Genomic DNA, 17552 nt, shown 5'->3' on the forward strand with positions numbered 1-17552 from the left:
AATCACTGGTTAACTACAAAAAGAAAGTAAAGGGAAAGTATGTTCCTGGGAAAAGTATTTGCGTTAAATCTATGTAGTATCAGAGAACGTACAGTAGGATTCCAGTTCAAAAACCATTGGGAATTAAAGTATTCCTTGATTTTATCAAGAAACAGAAGTCATCGTGAAAAACTGTTGTGTTCAAATCAGCCCGTTTGGCATTCTAAGGCTCCGACACAAACACTAGAGCTGCTGGACTGATCACAAAGGCCAGGGTGAAAAGTCAGTCAAAGAAAGCTGGGGTGGGGGTTGCATTTATAGAAAAAGCAGAAGATGAGCCACCTGCTTGGGGTCTAGCACACCATTTAGCTCCAGGAAATAAGAGAAAGATTAGCAACAAAGAGAAAAGGAAGGTGACCATCGTGGACATCTGTCACTCTACCATGATCCCTACGATAACTACATCAGGTTTTTAATTTTTCACCAATTTCTCCCTGACTCTTAGGTCATATGATTTAGGTGGGCTATTCACTCCATTACCACTAGAGATGGGAACATATCCCAGATCTGACCAATGAGAGTTACACACTGCCCCACCATGGTGATTGGCTCACTGGTGACCAGTAAAGCAGGACATTAGATAGCACCATTGGGACCAAGGCTGTCTTTCCATAGGAGTTGCTAAGCCTGGGGAGGTAAACCTGGAGCTACCAGTACCATCTTGCTATCCCGAGGCAAGAGCCCACCTAAGAATGAAGCAACATAGAGAAAAGCCAGGCAAGAGGAGACAGAAAGGTCACTATTGACATTTTTTGAATGTTTGGGTCTAGCAGTGCCTAAGGCTAGAACTATCCATGAACTTCTTTTGATTACTTGAACAAATAAATCCCCATGTTTGCTTAAATCTGTTTGAGTAAGTTAGTGTCCAACTTCCAAACAAGAGTTTAATTGATACAGTAATCTTTTTATTTTTTTGAGGAAGATTAGCCCTCAGCTAACTACTGCCAATCTTCCTCTTTTTGCTGAGGAAGACTGGCCCTGAGCTAACATCCATGCCCATCTTCCTCTATTTTTTATATGTGGGATGCCTACCACAGCATGGCTTTTTGCCAAGTGGTGCCATGTCCGCACCCGGGATCTGAACCAGTGAACCCCAGGCCATCGAGAAGCGGAACATGCACACTTAACTGCTGTGCCACCGGGCCAGCCCTGATACAGTAATCTTGTAGAGTTTAATCCTAAAGGAGTTATCTAAAAAAGGCAGTGCATGAAGTACTTTGAGTTCTCTAAAAAAAAAGGGAGAGTTGGAATATGTGAGACACTGGGAAACCACCTGCATTTCTCACATCAGCAATTCCATTTGACTATATATACTCACACACAGACACTCTATAAATATATATATATAGTATACATATTTATATATATTTATAGTATATATGCTTATATATACTATGAAAACTTTTATTTATATAGAGACTATATATATTCTCTCCATACATATAACATTTAGATATATATATACACGCATACCCCCATATCTTGTTGAATATAAATGAGACAATTGCACTGTGAGGTTACTATAGGCAGAAAGAGACCTATTTATTACATCCCTGATCCTTGATCTTCACCTCCCCACAAGAGTCAAACATTCATTCATTCAAAAATGTTCTTAGTAAGTGCTGAATATGTGCTAGGTATTATGCTAGATAATGGGGATACAAACATGATTACGACATGGTCCTTATTTTCAAGGAGCTAACAAATAATTACGACTCAGTGTGACAAGTGCGAAAAGGGAACCAGGCGAGCCTTCAGAAAGGAAGAAGGCTTGAAGGATGAGTTTGCATTTGCCAAGCAGAAAGAACTCGTGCAAAGGGATAGGCAGGAAGCATGAGAAGTCCAGGGTGGCCAGGACCGATGAACTTGAGAGCTAGGCTGGAGCCTGGCTGTAAGAGCTGTGACTGCCATGCTGAGGAGCAGATCTTTTCCCAAGCAAAGCTGAGACGTTGGAAGTCCTTGAGTAACATGCTCAGATCTGTGAAGGAGAAACCTGGTGACCGTTGTGGAGGGTGAACTGGGGGGGAATGACGATGACAGAGACTGAAGGCAGCACTTACTGGGGCCTGTGGTTGTCAATGGGAAATGGCTGTAGGGACTTTGATGGAGAAAAGCCAGACCAGACTAGGAGGCAAGTGTCTACAATTCTAACTCAAAAAGCACTGAAAACTAATCTCATGCAGATGACTTGAGAAGAATTCTGGTCAAGGAGATTATCTGCATCTTAAAGGACAAAGACTGAACAAGAGTAATATAGGGAAAGGGTAATAAATCTTTCCTCAGACTCAGCTCCTCCTTCCTAAATGCTCTCCCCAATCTAAATCCTGTCCATCTACAAGGCTCAGCTTCAGGAGAGGCCTCTGCTCCATATCCACTTGCAGCCCATTGGGTACCCCCATGCTATGGTATCCTACGCTTGTATTTTATTTTTATTTTTTTGAGGAAGATTAGCCCTGAGTTAACATTTGCTGCCAATTCCCCTCTTTTTGCTGAGGAAGACTGGCCCTGGAAGAGCTAATATCCATGTCCACCTTCCTCTACTTTATATGTGGGATGCCTGCCACAACATGGCTTGATGAGTGACGTGTAGGTCCACGCCCAGAATCTGAACCCACAAACCCCAGGCCACTGAAGTGGAGTGCTCAAACTTAACTGCTAGGCCACTGAGCCGGCCCCCTACACTTGCATTTTAGATCTGATCACTGGCTACTCATCTATAGAACGGGAATATTGTCATTTACCTCAGGATAAGGATTAAATAAGACAAATTTCACAGGGCACTCTGCAGAGCCTGGCATGTGATAAACACTCAGTACATAAAGCTGCCACACTCCTGCTGAAGATGAGGTAATTTGCACTAAGAAATAAAGACATTCACACCAAGCAGCGGCTTTTCACTTGCCAGAGATTTCCACATCTTACAGTTAATCAAATTCTGTTGTAAGAGCGGTGGAAGCCCCTGACTGGGTAGTTAAAGCCCAGGAACTAAGACAAGTGTACTCTCTCTGAAGGCCTACAAGAAATCTGGTCAGGCTGCAGCGAATGGTGCTGGACAGAAAAGGAGTGTTAGCACTCCTGGATGCAGAAATGCAGCTCTCATCCTGCACTTCCTCAGGTGCAAAGGTCAAACGTAGCATCACTCTTCCTCTAAGAGGATAGGAATGGCTGAGGAATGTTTTCTGACTGAAAGAAGACACTCGGTGGACTAATAGGCAGGTTTGTTGGTGATGTGGCTTTACTTTATTCTTAAAGCCAAATCTATAGAGGTATCTTGTGTACAGAATTTCCTACTACCCTCTGCAACCAAGCCCTCTGCTGACAAGTCAGGACTTGGTTACTAATGGGCCTGGCTTAATTGTTTGTGCAAATGAGCAAACTCAATAAGGGATGAGGGAGCCATAATGCAAAAACCCAACAAGATTGGGCAGCTGCACACGGCTGTAGCATTTCCAACCTCAACCCACCCACACAGAGCTTTGAGTGCCAGAGGGGCAGATCTGCAGTTTGCAAACACTATAAAAATATATTAGGTCCACTTAGGGCTGTGGTTCCATACTTCTTTTAGACCAATGATGCTATCTCTTGAGAATATAATCACATTAAGCCTCCTCCGTAACACACAAACATGCGACACTTTGTGTACAACCCCTGGGTGTTCAGGAACTATCCCCACCCCACTCCCAGGCCCATCTTGGTCCCACAGGAATTCAGAGGAACAGTTCAAGGGCTTGAGAGAAGGAGGTAGGAGAGTCAAGAGTTCCTTTTCTCAAGGCTCAATTTTCTCCATGACACAGTTCATTGCCACGACTGCCATCTCTTCACAGGGAGAGGGCTAATGAATAATGTGAAACTCACAGCCTAAACATTTATCTGTCTGTAGTGCTCAACTCTGAGCGGCTGTGGAAAATTGTGGAATCTTAGTGATTTGCAAAGTGCTAAGTAAAGAAAAGCCCGAGAGATGCTCTGGGGGTACACGGTGGGGAGGTGGGCAGGCGCAGTCCAGGCCTTGGAGAAAGCTGCCAGGTTTCCCCGGGAAGTGGCAGGGCAGGCTGCTCTCTCCCACTCAGCTGCACTTAGTGCTTCCATTCTCATTCTTCACTTATGCAGAGACTGCAGATTCCTCGGGTGATCTGTACCAAATCCAAATGGTTAAAAATAATTTGCTAAATACCTTCCTAGATAAATTGAAATCCAAGACCTTTTTGAGCCTTGTCCAGCCATCCCTCAAAGGGCAAGCAGGGCTGAAAGTCACGCTCTTTCCTAGCTGAATCCCTGAGTCAGGATTCTGCCTGTCAATCTTCTGATGTCACAAGTCAAACTGTGCCATCAAAGGCTGAGTAAGCATCTTTAGGAAATAGAAACTCAACTGTAATAACACAGGTATTTCCAAATGCAAAACATCTCTGCTCGGTTTCTAACTCAGCTACTGTATATAAATTTAGCCATGACACTGGGAAGGGGATTTTCAAAAATAGAAGTCAAAGGTGAAAAAATAAATAGCAGTAATGTACCGGTCACTATCTTAGGCAAGACATATAAAGTGGTAAACAAGACACATAAAGTCTTTGCTCTTATGGGGATCATATTTGAGTGAAGGCTGGAGTGGGAGACAAAAAATAAATACAAATAAGTAATTTCAGATAGTGATGAGTGCCATATAGAAAATAAAACAGGGTAAAGGGATAAAGAATGGTTGAGGTACTCTTTTTATATCCACTTTACAGGCAAGGAAATTGAGGACAGCAGAAGTTAGGTGAACTGTTCAAGGCTTCGCAGCTAGTGCTAGTGAACTTAAACTCAGGTCTGTCCGATTCCTAAACAATTCCTCACCACCATCCCATGCTCTCCCTCCAGCTTCCAGAGAAACAAAAGGATCCAGAGAACAGATAAGGTGAGACCACGATTAGCTTTAAAAATCCCTCTCTTTAGGACATCAGCAAAATTCTGAAATCTATGAACTCAAATGAGTGTGCTTTGGGCAGCCATTTCGACGCTACTGTAACTAACATTTGAGATTCTATATATGATAATTAACACACTTTAATCCTTAATGCCACCCTCTGAGATGGGAATTACTGTCCCTGTAATTCATAAAAGGACACTAAGGTCAGAGAGTTCAAGTAACCTGTTGAAAATCACAGAGCTTATAAGTGCGGAAGCTGCAATTCAGGCCTCATGCCTCTGAGTGCATTGTTTTTCCATTACACAGGCTGCCTTCCAGAAGACTCCCCAAGGAGCTACATTTTTCTCCCACTGGGAGACAAGGCAGTAACTAACTTGGCAGTGCAGACAAAAACGAGGGACTGTTTTGCGTCTCTGCCAAGCAAGTATTCATGCCCTTTGCGATATGACTTGGACACAATAACCAACCAATCTTCAGCAGCTAAGCATTCTAGAATTTGCGGAAGAGTTTCCTCACCTTCTCCATATGGGGTCCAAAATTGAGAGGGGAAAAACATATTTACGTCTCATTCAGAATTCAAAAAGTAATAAATCCTCAAGGCCCTGGCAAGCTTCTCTAATCCGCTGTGATCATGTTTCCTTGTCTAACAAGTCTTGTGATGTCTGCAGCAGCGTCTCACTATAGTAACGGCAGCCTCAGAGCTGGAGCTCTTCTTCTCGTGCCCGGGGGATTATTCCACTTTCCACATTAGGAATAAGCCGCAGACTTTAGGTTCTAAAACAGAGCCAGAAACGCTGACTAGAATCCAGATGCCCTAAATATAATTAGAACTAAATTTTACTGCCCTCTATGAAAGACACAAATGAAAAGAATGTACCAACTTCTAGAATACTGGTCCAGAAAACAGAGTCATGAATAGAGCCAACAGAGGTTCTGTCGCACTTAGAGGCTCCTTATAGCTACCTGGCAACTTTCCAATTGTCTCCACTACTTCATATCCCCGGCTTTTTAATTTTTACAAAAGCCAAACATACTGGGGAAGAAGGACATGCTACAGGCTCAACCTAATGAGCCAGGTTTTCATGTAGTTCTAGAACTTTTTGGAGTTTTTCCACATTAAAAAAAATTATTTAAGTTTTCGGGGATTGAGGGCCGGCCCGGTGATGCAGAGATTAAGTTCGCATGTTCCACTTCGGCGGCCTGAGGGTCACCGGTTGGGATCCCAGGTGCGGACATGGCACCACTCGGCAAGCCATGCTGTGGTAGGCGTCCCACACATAAAGTAGAGGAAGATGGGCATGGATGTTAGCTCAGGGCCAGTCTTCCTCAGCAAAAAGAGGAGGATTGGCAGTAGTTAGCTCAGGGCTAATCTTCCTCAAAAAAAAAAAGTTTTCAGGGATTGATTTGATAAATGAAAGCTGATTTTTTTCTATGACCAAACAGTCACTTCTCTCTAATTGTTATTAAATTTATTAAATTCTTTAATGGAAATCACATCCTTATACCATTTAACATAAGACTAGTGTGAAACAGTATAAATGTGCCTCACTTTAAGTAGTGACTGTTAATGATAATGATGATGATGATGATGATGATGACAGATGTTCCATTGGTTAGGTGCTTACTGTGTGCTAGGAACTGTGCTACGTGCTTTAAACACATTATGTTATTTAATCCTAACAGTCCCCCAACAAGGTCGTTATTATTACCCTTTCACAGACAAGGGGCTAAGTCTCAGGATGATTCTGCCACTTGCCCAAGGTTACACAGCTGGGAAGCAGGGAGCCAGAATGTGAATATAGGGACTTACACTCCAGAACCCATCCTGGAGTAAAAGGTGAAAGCCCCCTCCCCACTGCTTTCAGCAACTCGCTGTCATCAAGTCTTTCTGAATTAAACCTGATTTTCATAGAAATAACTTTCTTTTCGCACTGGTTTTTCATTTGGGGGATATTTAACTAAACGGTGTAATTACAGCAACAAGTCCATCTGGCATTCCCAGGTCTGGCAAGAAACGAACGACTCTTGGAAAGCATATACCTCCACTGGTGGGAGCAGAAATGTGCAGGTGTCCTAGAAACCAGCCTATGAGCTGAGCGCACCCAGCCTCCCGTGGGCACCCAATCGTGCTTTAACACAGGAGGGCAGAGTTAATTCACCGGGAGAGTCAATTAAGGGAAAGTAGGTTAGGAAAGCTTTATTGAACATATAACATTTTTAAAAAGCAAATTATACCTGTTGTTTTTCAACTTGCTCTTGTCACTCAGATTACTTAATCATTCCTCTCTTGACGAACTCTCAGGTTTCTAACACACTTCGGGTTTTGTTAGCCCAGAACCCTGCTGTCTTCTGGGAATGGCAAACACCTTCTGATGGGAACTGCTTCTGCCCCTCACGCCGACCATGTTCCTTTACAGATCCTGCCTCTCTGGCCCAACTTGAATGGCCCCAAAACGAGCAACAGACCCAAGCTGGGCCCTGAGTTTTGAATCTGGGACCGGAGAGGATGTGGGCCAGTCCATGTCAGGTGACTGGAATTATGAATTAGGACACTCTGGAACTGCCAGAGGCCATGCTTCCTGCCTTGTTGAAGAAGCCTGTCTGCAAGGAGGAGACTTGTTCCTGTTACTCCTGAATTGCAGCTTTTCCTAAGGTTTGCTTATCAACCTTTCTTTCAACTGTGTTCAATGCTCCAGTATTTCCATTTGCCTCTGATAATTCAATCTGGGTTTATGTCACTTGAAACCAATAGAGTCCTGAATTATTTGGAAATGGTACCATAAATGGAGAGTTGAAAGTGACCAAGTTTAAATGCAGAAAAGGATAAGAAGAGGTGGGAGGGGAGGCCACATGAAATACCCCATTCAGGGTGGAAAAACTCCTAATTGCTGCTACAATGTAGTAAAACAACTGGTTTAACAAGTCTGAATGTTTAGGAGATTTAGGTAAGTATCAGATTATCGGACAGCACGGTCTACTTCTTGCAACATTCCATAAGAGGGAAGAAAGAGAGATGCTTCAGTGCAAGCTGGCCCATCTGGAAGCAGATAAGGAACAGCAGAACTGGTATATGACACCTTAAAGGGAGGTCTTTTGGTCAATAGTCTGAGTCCTTCTGAACTTCAAAGGCTGAATTTTCTGCTACAAGAGGAAGTCAGTGGTTGTTAGGGAAATGGTGGGAGTCTGATAAACGGAGAGAAATCTATGGCAGGGAGACAGGGCCCTTAACCATGGCAAAGGGAAGGTCCTGAACTCTCCAAGCGTCCTCTCGGTTTTAATGTTTTGTTTCCAGGCAATTATATACAGTATAAAGCTTTATCCTTTTCTTAAACACTGAGGAGAATTCTTATTCTGAGCATTAAGTTTAAGAGCCAATGCGGGGGTGAGAGAGATTAAGCACTTGCTTGTGGATCTTTGTTCAATTCACAGTGCGATCTCAGACCATGAACTTGATTTCCTCACCTACACATGGGAATTCTGGATGCCTCTCTTCACAAAGCAGTGAGAAAGGAGAAGCGAAAGCCTTTTGACTTCTCTCAAGAGAAGAAAAGATGCTGCAGAAATGCTAAGCAGGAATAGGGCAAAGCTCTCTCTGAAGATAAAGGTTAGCTCCAAGATGATTTTCCCTTTGGTTTTTCAGCACCAGTGATGCCATTTCTGACCCCATTTACCATTACCTGTAGTTTTCACATCTGTAGAGAACAGGTTTCCTAGTGGACACAGAACTGGCCTTAGAGCACATGCCAGTGCTGGCTTGTCTCTGGTAGGTCTGATTGTTCCTTTTAGCATCCTATTCCACTTGCCCGGTACTGCCTCCCTATATCCCTGGCTTCATCTTCCCAAGGCCTTACTCACAGCCAAACTTGTAAAATATTGAGCCACCACGATAGATTAGTTTCATCCTCTCATCCTGTGCCTGTAACTACATCCAGACTCAAAAAAGATGACTTATTAATGGTGGCATTTGTAAGTATTCTGAATATGACAGTTGCAAAAAAATGGGGGACGTTGGTCATGCCAGGTGGCCAGTCAAAACACACTCCCTATAGGCTCCACACACATGGATTGAATTAGGGTTTGGACTGAGACCTTCTCTGTGAAGCCCATCCACCCTTCCCAGGTACAGACAGCGGCTCTTTCCCTTGTGCTGCCATAGCACTTTATAAGAATAATTATTATCTTACTGTATGGAAATTATTTGTTAAAATTTCTATGTCTCTGGCTGGAATAAAATTTTTGGAGACAGAGATTTTGACTTATTCATCTTTCTATTATGTGTCTTGTACAAAGCAGGAATTCAGTAAATTTTTATAGGACGAATTAATAAATTATGTGAATTGCTACATTCTATTTTCCTTCTTGAAGGGAAAATAATCTCAGCAGCCATGCTGTTTAGAGGGATCCCCTGATCCTGAACTAGAACAGGTTGGCAAAGACATGCGTTTGTGCAATGTATGATGCTCTTCACACCAACACCGAAATGTGCAAAAGAATGCTCAGGTAGAGCCTACACTATTTCTTCAAAATTCAAGATGCCACATTGAAAACAATGTGAAAAGAACCAGTTAACTCAGTGAGCAAATACTGATCCACTCAGTTATGTAGCACTGTGGCTGCCTACTTTTTAACTGGTTATTGTTGCTTTAAATGAGACATTCTGTCCTGGGATGGCTCAGAGCTGGAGAGCCGAGCTGTGTTGTTGACGGTAAGTTAAATCTCTGTGTGATTTCAGACATGCGAGAGGCAGTGTGGTGCAGCAGTTAAGATCTCAGACCTCATAGGGCTGTTGTAAGGATTTGATACATTAATATGTGTAAGGTGCTTAGAACAGTGTCTGGCAAATAAGCAGTACAGAAGTAAGCATCAGCTACTGTTATCACATGTGCCCTGGCTAAAGTCTCCCAAACAACTAGTAAAATAGCCATTATCAATTAAATAAGACTTGGTCTATGTTGGCACTCTTCTTCTGCAATTTAATGGTTTCCTTATTAACTGATGGCTACTGCCTTGATAAGAGGTTATTAGAACAGGCCTGGCAGGGTGACAAATTGTACCTGCATTTTCCTTTTTTTCCCCAAAGCCAATTACTTACTCTGTTTCTTATCAGACCAGGAGAACTAGGTAGCTCATAACTTCCCTCTTTGCTTTGGCTGTCAGGAACCACGGAGCCACATTTCATGTTCAACTTTGGAAGCTTTCCTTAGTTTAAGTTTCCTAAAATAATGACTTTAAAAAAAAAATAAAACTTGGCTCTTATCCTTTTTTCTCACTCTAAAGGTTTTTAGGTCTAATTATTTCTATGGTTTTGAGTATAACTATCTTAAATTGTTTTTTAGAATCAGGCAGAATATACATAAATATAAAAACATATTTGTCAGATTCTTGGTACTAAACGTCAGACAAGTCTGAGATGACACATTATATTTTGATGGATCACACATACTATAATCAGCTTGGATATAGGGCAAATCTCATGTAACATTCTGCAGAGATGTCAAAAAAGGCCTTCATCAGTACACTCTTTGACATCAGTATTAAAAGGATCTTTTCGGACACCATGCCTTCTCAGAGAAGGGAAACAATAGAAAGAATAAACAAATGGGACTTCATCAGATTAAAGAGCTTCTTCAAGGCAAATGAAAACAGGATTGAAACAAAAAAACAACCCACTAACTGGGAAAAAATATTTGCAAGTCATATATCTGACAAAGGCTTAACATCCTTAATATATAAAGAACTCTCGCAACTCAACCACAAAACATCAAACAACCCATTCAAAAAATGGGCTGGAGACATGAACAGACATTTCTCCAAAGAAGATATACTGATGGCCAATAGGCACATGAAAAGATGCTCATCATCGCTGATCATCAGGGAAATGCAAATCAAAACTACACTAAGATATCACCTTACACCTGTTAGAATGACAAAAATATCTAAAACTAATAGCAACAAATGTTGGAGAGGTTGCGGAGAAAAAGGAACCCTCATACACTGTTGGTGGGAATGCAAACTGGTGCAGCCACTATGGAAAACAGTATGGAGATTCCTCAAAAAATTAAAAATAGAACTACCATACGATCCAGCCATCCCACTACTGGGTATTTATCCAAAGAGCCTGAAGTCAGCAATCCCAAAAGTCCTATGCACCCCAGTGTTTATTGCAGCACTGTCTACAATAGCCAAGATGTGGAAGCAACCTAAGCGTCCAGCAACAGACGAATGGATAAAGAAGATGTGGTACATATATACAATGGAATACTACTCAGCTGCAAAACAGAACAAAATCATTCCATTTGCAATAACATGGATGGACCTTGAGAGAATTATGTTAAGTGAAATAAGCCAGCGAAAGAAAGATAATCTGTGTATGACTCCACTCATATGAGGAATTTAAAATTATGGACTAAGAACAGTTTAGTGGATACCAGGGGAAAGGTGGGGTGGGGGGTGGGCACAAAGGGTGAAGTGGTGCACCTACAACATGACTGACAAACATTAATGTACAATTGAAATTTCACAAGATTGTAACCTATCAATAACTCAATAAAAAAAAAAAGGCCTTCATTATGTTGCTATTTCACTGTAGTCATCATCGTTAAAAACGTCATTCCTCCTCCTCACCTAGGATCATTGCTCCTAGGACAGAAAGTGAAGCTGGAATCAGAGAAGCATTCAGCTAGGCCAAAGACAGAGAGATTATCTTGTTGAAACCCATTCTCTTTTTCATCCTCTATCATGATTCATAGAATCAAAGAGTTCACTGACTTCAATTCTCTAATTGTACAGAGGGCACTGGGACCCAGAGTGCAGAAGTGACTAGCTTCAGGTCACATAGTGTGTTAATGGCTGAGCTGTAACTAAAACCCAAATCTGACTTCCACGCCTGTGTTCTTTCTAAAATGCCAAGATGCCCCTCTAGAACACTGAAATAGAAAACAAGGAGAAGTCCTTTGAGTAGCCACTTTAAATGGAAACTCTTGACATGCTTTATTTTGATGTAGCAAAATGGAGGGCTGCTTTGAAAATATGAAGCCAATATCTCCATAAAAATCAAAGTTCTCTAAGAAATGTTTCTGTTGCAAAAATTCATTTACTGGTAAGGCATTTAACATGTGTTATTTACTTAGAATCATGGGCCAATTCCAAAACTAGGAAATCAAACCACTCATTCAACCAATGCATACTTACTGGTTACTTACTGTGTGCCAGCAAATGTGCAAGGTCCTGAGAATGTGCTGTCTAAGACACTGTCCTTGTCATCGAGGAGCTCAAGGTGTAGGGCAAATATTCAACGTACATACTACTCCTTACTCTCTTAGGTGTTCATGACAAACACCACTAATTCATCATATGACCACCTTTCCTGCTGAGCCTGAAATTGGCTTCAAGAATCCTTCCCAGCACAACCCTCCAAGTGACCACAAGCAATTGATAAAAGGGGCACATGAACTGAAATCTACCTGGCATCCCTGTGCTAGCACAGCTTCTATGTGCCTATTAAATGCTATGCAGTTGGGGGGCAGTGGTGAATGGGGTAAAGCAGCACATACATATGTATGGTGACGGATGGAAACTAGACTTTTGGTGGTGAACATGATGCACTCTATACAGAAGTAGAAATATAATGATATACACCTGAAATTTACATAATGTTATAAACCAATGTTTCCTCAATAAAACAATAAATTAAAAAAATAAAAATAAAAAATTCTACTGGGAAAAAAAAAAGGGAGAGAGAAAAAGACTGTTATTCCAAGTGTTGACAAGGATGTAGAGAAATCAGAACTCTAATAAATTGCTGGTGGGGTTGTAAGATGTTAGAATTTCTTTGGAAAACAGTTTGGCAGCTTCTTAAAAAGATTAAACATACACTTACCCACCATTCTACTCTTAGGTCTTCACCTAAGAGAAAAGGAAATATATGTCTATACAAACACTGTACATGAGTGGCTTTATTCGTAACAGCCCCAAACTGGAAACAACTCAGATGTCCATCAACAGGTGAGTAGATAAACAAACTGTGGTCCTGCCATACAATAGAATACTACTCAGCAAAGAAAAGGTATGAACTGTGGGTATATTGCAACAACAGGAATGAATCTCAAAACAATAGCTGGGTGAAAGAAACCAGATAAAAAAGAGTACTTACTCTAGAGTCCGTTTATCAAACTCTAGAAAATACAAACTACTCCATGATGACAGAAAGCAGATCAGTGGTTGCCTAGGGAAGGGAGGAGGAAAGGCCTGAGGACGTGTGGAGTCTTTGGGGATGGTGGATGTGTTCACTGCCTTGACTGTAGTGACGATTTCACAGGCACATACAAATGCCCAAACTTATCAAATCGTATACTTTAAATACATGCAGTTTATTGTATGTCACTTATAACTCATTAAAGCTGTTTTTAAAAAGTGCTATGCAACTGGAAGCTCTTATTGTATGTTTGAGAACCCTGATTCCCCGTACTCAGAAGAGCAGAAAAGCATAAATTCCTCCATTCATTTAGCATCAGTTAAACTCCTGGATGAAGATCAGTTCTTCTAGGTACTGTAAGAACTCTTGATAATGGTTCCTGAAAGACCGATTATGCCCCAATAAGAGGCATTTCTCTTTGACTTGAAATTTCCATTTCATACGGGAAACACAGCCCTATCTTATGTCTGTCGTCATCCACAGCTGCCATCTGCTGCTGGAGAATCAAACAGAGTTGTTACCCCACTCACTTCAAAGCAGCTGCTTATCACACCCAGTGCCTTCCCAACTGAGAAAAGACGCAGTTACCGAAAGTGCGCCTCGTAGAGTTCTTCCTGCCGGCAGGAGTCGGAAAAAAATACTTCTGACCTCACCTCAAGGTGGACCCAAAGACAGCTGCAGGGCCTCCATTTTATAAACCTGGCATCTTTCCTCTCATTTGTTTAAACTGTTTTCTTAGGGTTTGATCAAGGGAGAAAAGGCAGGAAGATGTCTTTTCCTTTTAATGGCTTTTACTGTGTCTTTAAACATTTTAATTATTGGATAAATGAGTGAAGAGCCTGTGAAGCCCGGCTTTCCAGAGGCACCTTATTACCCCACAGCTGACCTTTCTTCAGCAGTGTGGAACAGTGTGTATTGTTGTCTGGAAGGGGACATGCCGAAAGCTGACCTTTCTCTGTGCCCCAGAGCACATATCCCTCAGAATGTTCACGCCTGGGGAGTGTCGCACACGAGTTACCTGCATCTGCAGATCAGTTCACCTCCAATGCCTGGAACTCAGAGAGACCAAATACTTTTAGAAAAGAATACAGATGCAGCACAAACAGAAAACGGTGACAGAACTTAGGCTTGAACAAGGAAGAGAATTTCACAAGTCTCTACTTCTTTCCATTACATTTTTATGTCCAAACAGTGATTGTGTTTTGTGTTAGTCAGACATGGTAGTTACTGGGTGGAGTAGAAAGAGAAATAGGCTCTTTTTCTGCCCTCAAGGGTTTAGATTTCCTAAGACAGGTAAGATGTAGAAATGATAAGCTAAATACCATGGGATTTAAATATCAGAAAATATAATGCTGCCAAAAGAATGATACAAAACATGGAGTTACCATATGATCCAGCAATTCCACTCCTAGGCATATACCCCAAAGACCCAAAAACGTATGTTCACACAACAACTTGTACACAAATGTTCACAGCAGCATTGTTCACAATAGCCAAAAAGTGGAAACAACCCAAATGCCCATCAACAATGGATCAATAAAATGTGCTATAGCCACACAATGGGATATTATTGGGCCTTAAAAAAGGAATGAAGTTCTGACACATGCTACAACATGGATGAACCTTGAAAACATTACGCTAAGGGGAAGAAGCCAGTCACAAAAGACCACATGTTATAAGATTCCATTTATAAGACATGTCCATATAAGGCAAATCCATAGAGACAGAAAGTAGATTAGTCATTGCCTAGTGCTGGGGTTTTGGGGGTGGGGTGGGGGAAATGAAGGCTGACCGCTGAAGAGTAAGAGTTTCTTTTTAGGGTGATGAAAATGTTCTAAACAGATCATGGTGACGGTGGCATAACTGTGAGTAAATAAAAACACTGAATTGTACACTTTAAAAGGGTAAACTGAAGGGTATGTGAATCGCATCTTAATAAAGCTGTTAGGAAAAAAAGAAAAACACAGGCAATGGGTCAGAGGGTCAAAGGAGGGATAAAGAATTTCTGGCTTGGATGGTTGGAAAGAGTTAACTTTTGAGGAGAAATCATGAACAGGAGGTGGGGGGTATGGACAGCGACATCATGTGAGCCAAAGGACAGAGACGCTCTGGGACTGTTAGTGAACCCTTTGGTTAGGGTTGGGGCCTTTTGCGGGGAAGTAAGGAGAGGAGGCTGAAAATATAGTTGTGGCCAGCCTGGGCTAAATCAGAGAGGCTGACGATGGCCCCTAGTGAGGGGGGAACCCATGCAGCCCCACGAGCGCTGCTGGATTCCTGGTTCACAAGGAACACCAGGCTGATGGCCTCTTGGTCAGCCTCTCTCACAACTGCCAGGAGAAATGGATGCCTCTGCAGGAAGAGCTGTGGGGAGACTGCTTTCATATCTCTCCAAAATGAGTACATTGGAGGGTAGAATATGCTTCAGATGCCCTATTCTGAGGGAGGGGTGGCAAAGAGCCAGATGTGGGACACAAAAGAGCAGAAGAGGGGCACCTGGATGTTAGGAGCCATCTGCAAGAAACTGACTACCCCAGACTATGCTACTTCAGAATCATCATCATTATGGCTTGGTGTGTGTGCGTCTTACTAGGTAAGAGAAGGAACAAGTTCTGTGAGAATTTTAGGACTTAACTACTCAAGTGAAGTTCCACTTAAAATCAATGACTTATTTCCTTAAAAGGCTCCAAAATTCAACAAAGCGTTCTAAGTATCTCCAGTTTCCAGGCTGAGTAAATGCTAGTTCCTCTTGTGTGAAAGAAAATTTAGGTGTACCTCACTTTGTATAACGTGTGCCTCCACAGAGTCATTGTTTTCATTGAGCTACAGGCATGTACCCCATAATGACGTTTTGGTCGATGACGGACCACACATACGACGGTGGTCCCGTGAGAGCAGTACCGTGTAGCCTAGGAGTGTAGCAGGCCATACCATCTAGGAGTGTGGCAGGCCATACCATCTAGGAGTGTGGCAGGCCATACCATCTAGGAGTGTGGCAGGCCATACCATCTAGGAGTGTGGCAGGCCATACCATCTAGGAGTGTGGCAGGCCATACCATCTAGGCGTGTGGCAGGCCATACCATCTAGGCGTGTGGCAGGCCATACCATCTAGGAGTGTGGCAGGCCATACCATCTAGGCGTGTGGCAGGCCATACCATCTAGGAGTGTGGCAGGCCATACCATCTAGGAGTGTGGCAGGCCATACCATCTAGGAGTGTGGCAGGCCATACCATCTAGGCGTGTGGCAGGCCATACCATCTAGGAGTGTGGCAGGCCATACCATCTAGGAGTGTGGCAGGCCATACCATCTAGGAGTGTGGCAGGCCATACCATCTAGGCGTGTGGCAGGCCATACCATCTAGGAGTGTGGCAGGCCATACCATCTAGGAGTGTGGCAGGCCATACCATCTAGGTTTGTGTAAGTGCACTCTGATCGCACAACAACGAAACGCTTAATGATGCATTTCTCAGAACACACCCTCATCATTAAGAGATGTATGACTGTCCTTAATTAGAATTTATACATCAATTTATACATTAATTAGAATTTATACATGAGAGAAATAAGGCTGAACTTTTATAAAGCAATCTTTGCAGTAAGTCAGACTATCGTTCTGTATGTTACGCCCTCTGTTGCTTTGCTAGTTTTAGCACAACAGGTCCTAAGCGTAGCTTCTTGGCGGCATGGCCTGAGCCTCGCGCATGCTTGTATTCTCAGCAGCAATGCTCCCTGTAGAACTTTCTGCCACCTGTGGCTATTGAACACTTGAAATGCGGGGGGTGTGACTTAGGAACTGAAGTTTTAATTTTATTTCCATTAATTTAAATTTAAATTTAAAGAGCCACATCTGGCTAGTGGCTGCGATCGTGGACAGTGCAGCCCTGTAGGATCCAGAACAACATCTTGTTCCTCATAAGTGTTCAGTGAACATCTGTTCAACCGAATGAGAATTTATGCAATGAACACACACTGAGTTTCCGCTACATGCCAGGCACTCTGCTAGATGTTGGGTAGAAGTGAAGCATTACCCCTGAATGAGTTGCCCCTGAATGTCCCCTTAATTGCAAGGCACAGAAAATTCAACCGTGCTTTACTTAAGCCAAAAGGGAACTTGATGGCTCACAGGCCTAGAAAGACCAGGATAAGGTGCCTTCAGGGCAGCTTGGTTCAGGGCTTAGAGGATAACACTATGACTATCCTCACCCTCTCCCTCTCTCAGCTCAGCTGGACTTGGCTCTCTTCCATGTGTGGTCTCCATGTGCAATCCGGCTCTCCGCTCACAGACACTAGAAGGCCCCCCCAGCCCAGAGCTTGTGCTGGCAAAGCTCCAGTCCTGATCCCAGCCTCCCAGGTGGTCTCCTTGGGTCTCACTGGCTATGACTGAGGCATATGCCTATTTCTGAACCAATCACGATGG

General features: G+C 42.7%; 1 protein-coding gene across 6 annotated transcripts in view; it reads right to left on the minus strand.

Moving 5' to 3' along the window:
• Positions 1-17552, minus strand: part of ATG7 (autophagy related 7) — a 350453-nt gene that overhangs the window by 75255 nt on the left and 257646 nt on the right. The window lies entirely within an intron of this gene.

The sequence above is a fragment of the Equus caballus genome, chromosome 16, assembly GCF_041296265.1.
Source record: "Equus caballus isolate H_3958 breed thoroughbred chromosome 16, TB-T2T, whole genome shotgun sequence".
NCBI classification, from domain to species: domain Eukaryota; kingdom Metazoa; phylum Chordata; class Mammalia; order Perissodactyla; family Equidae; genus Equus; species Equus caballus.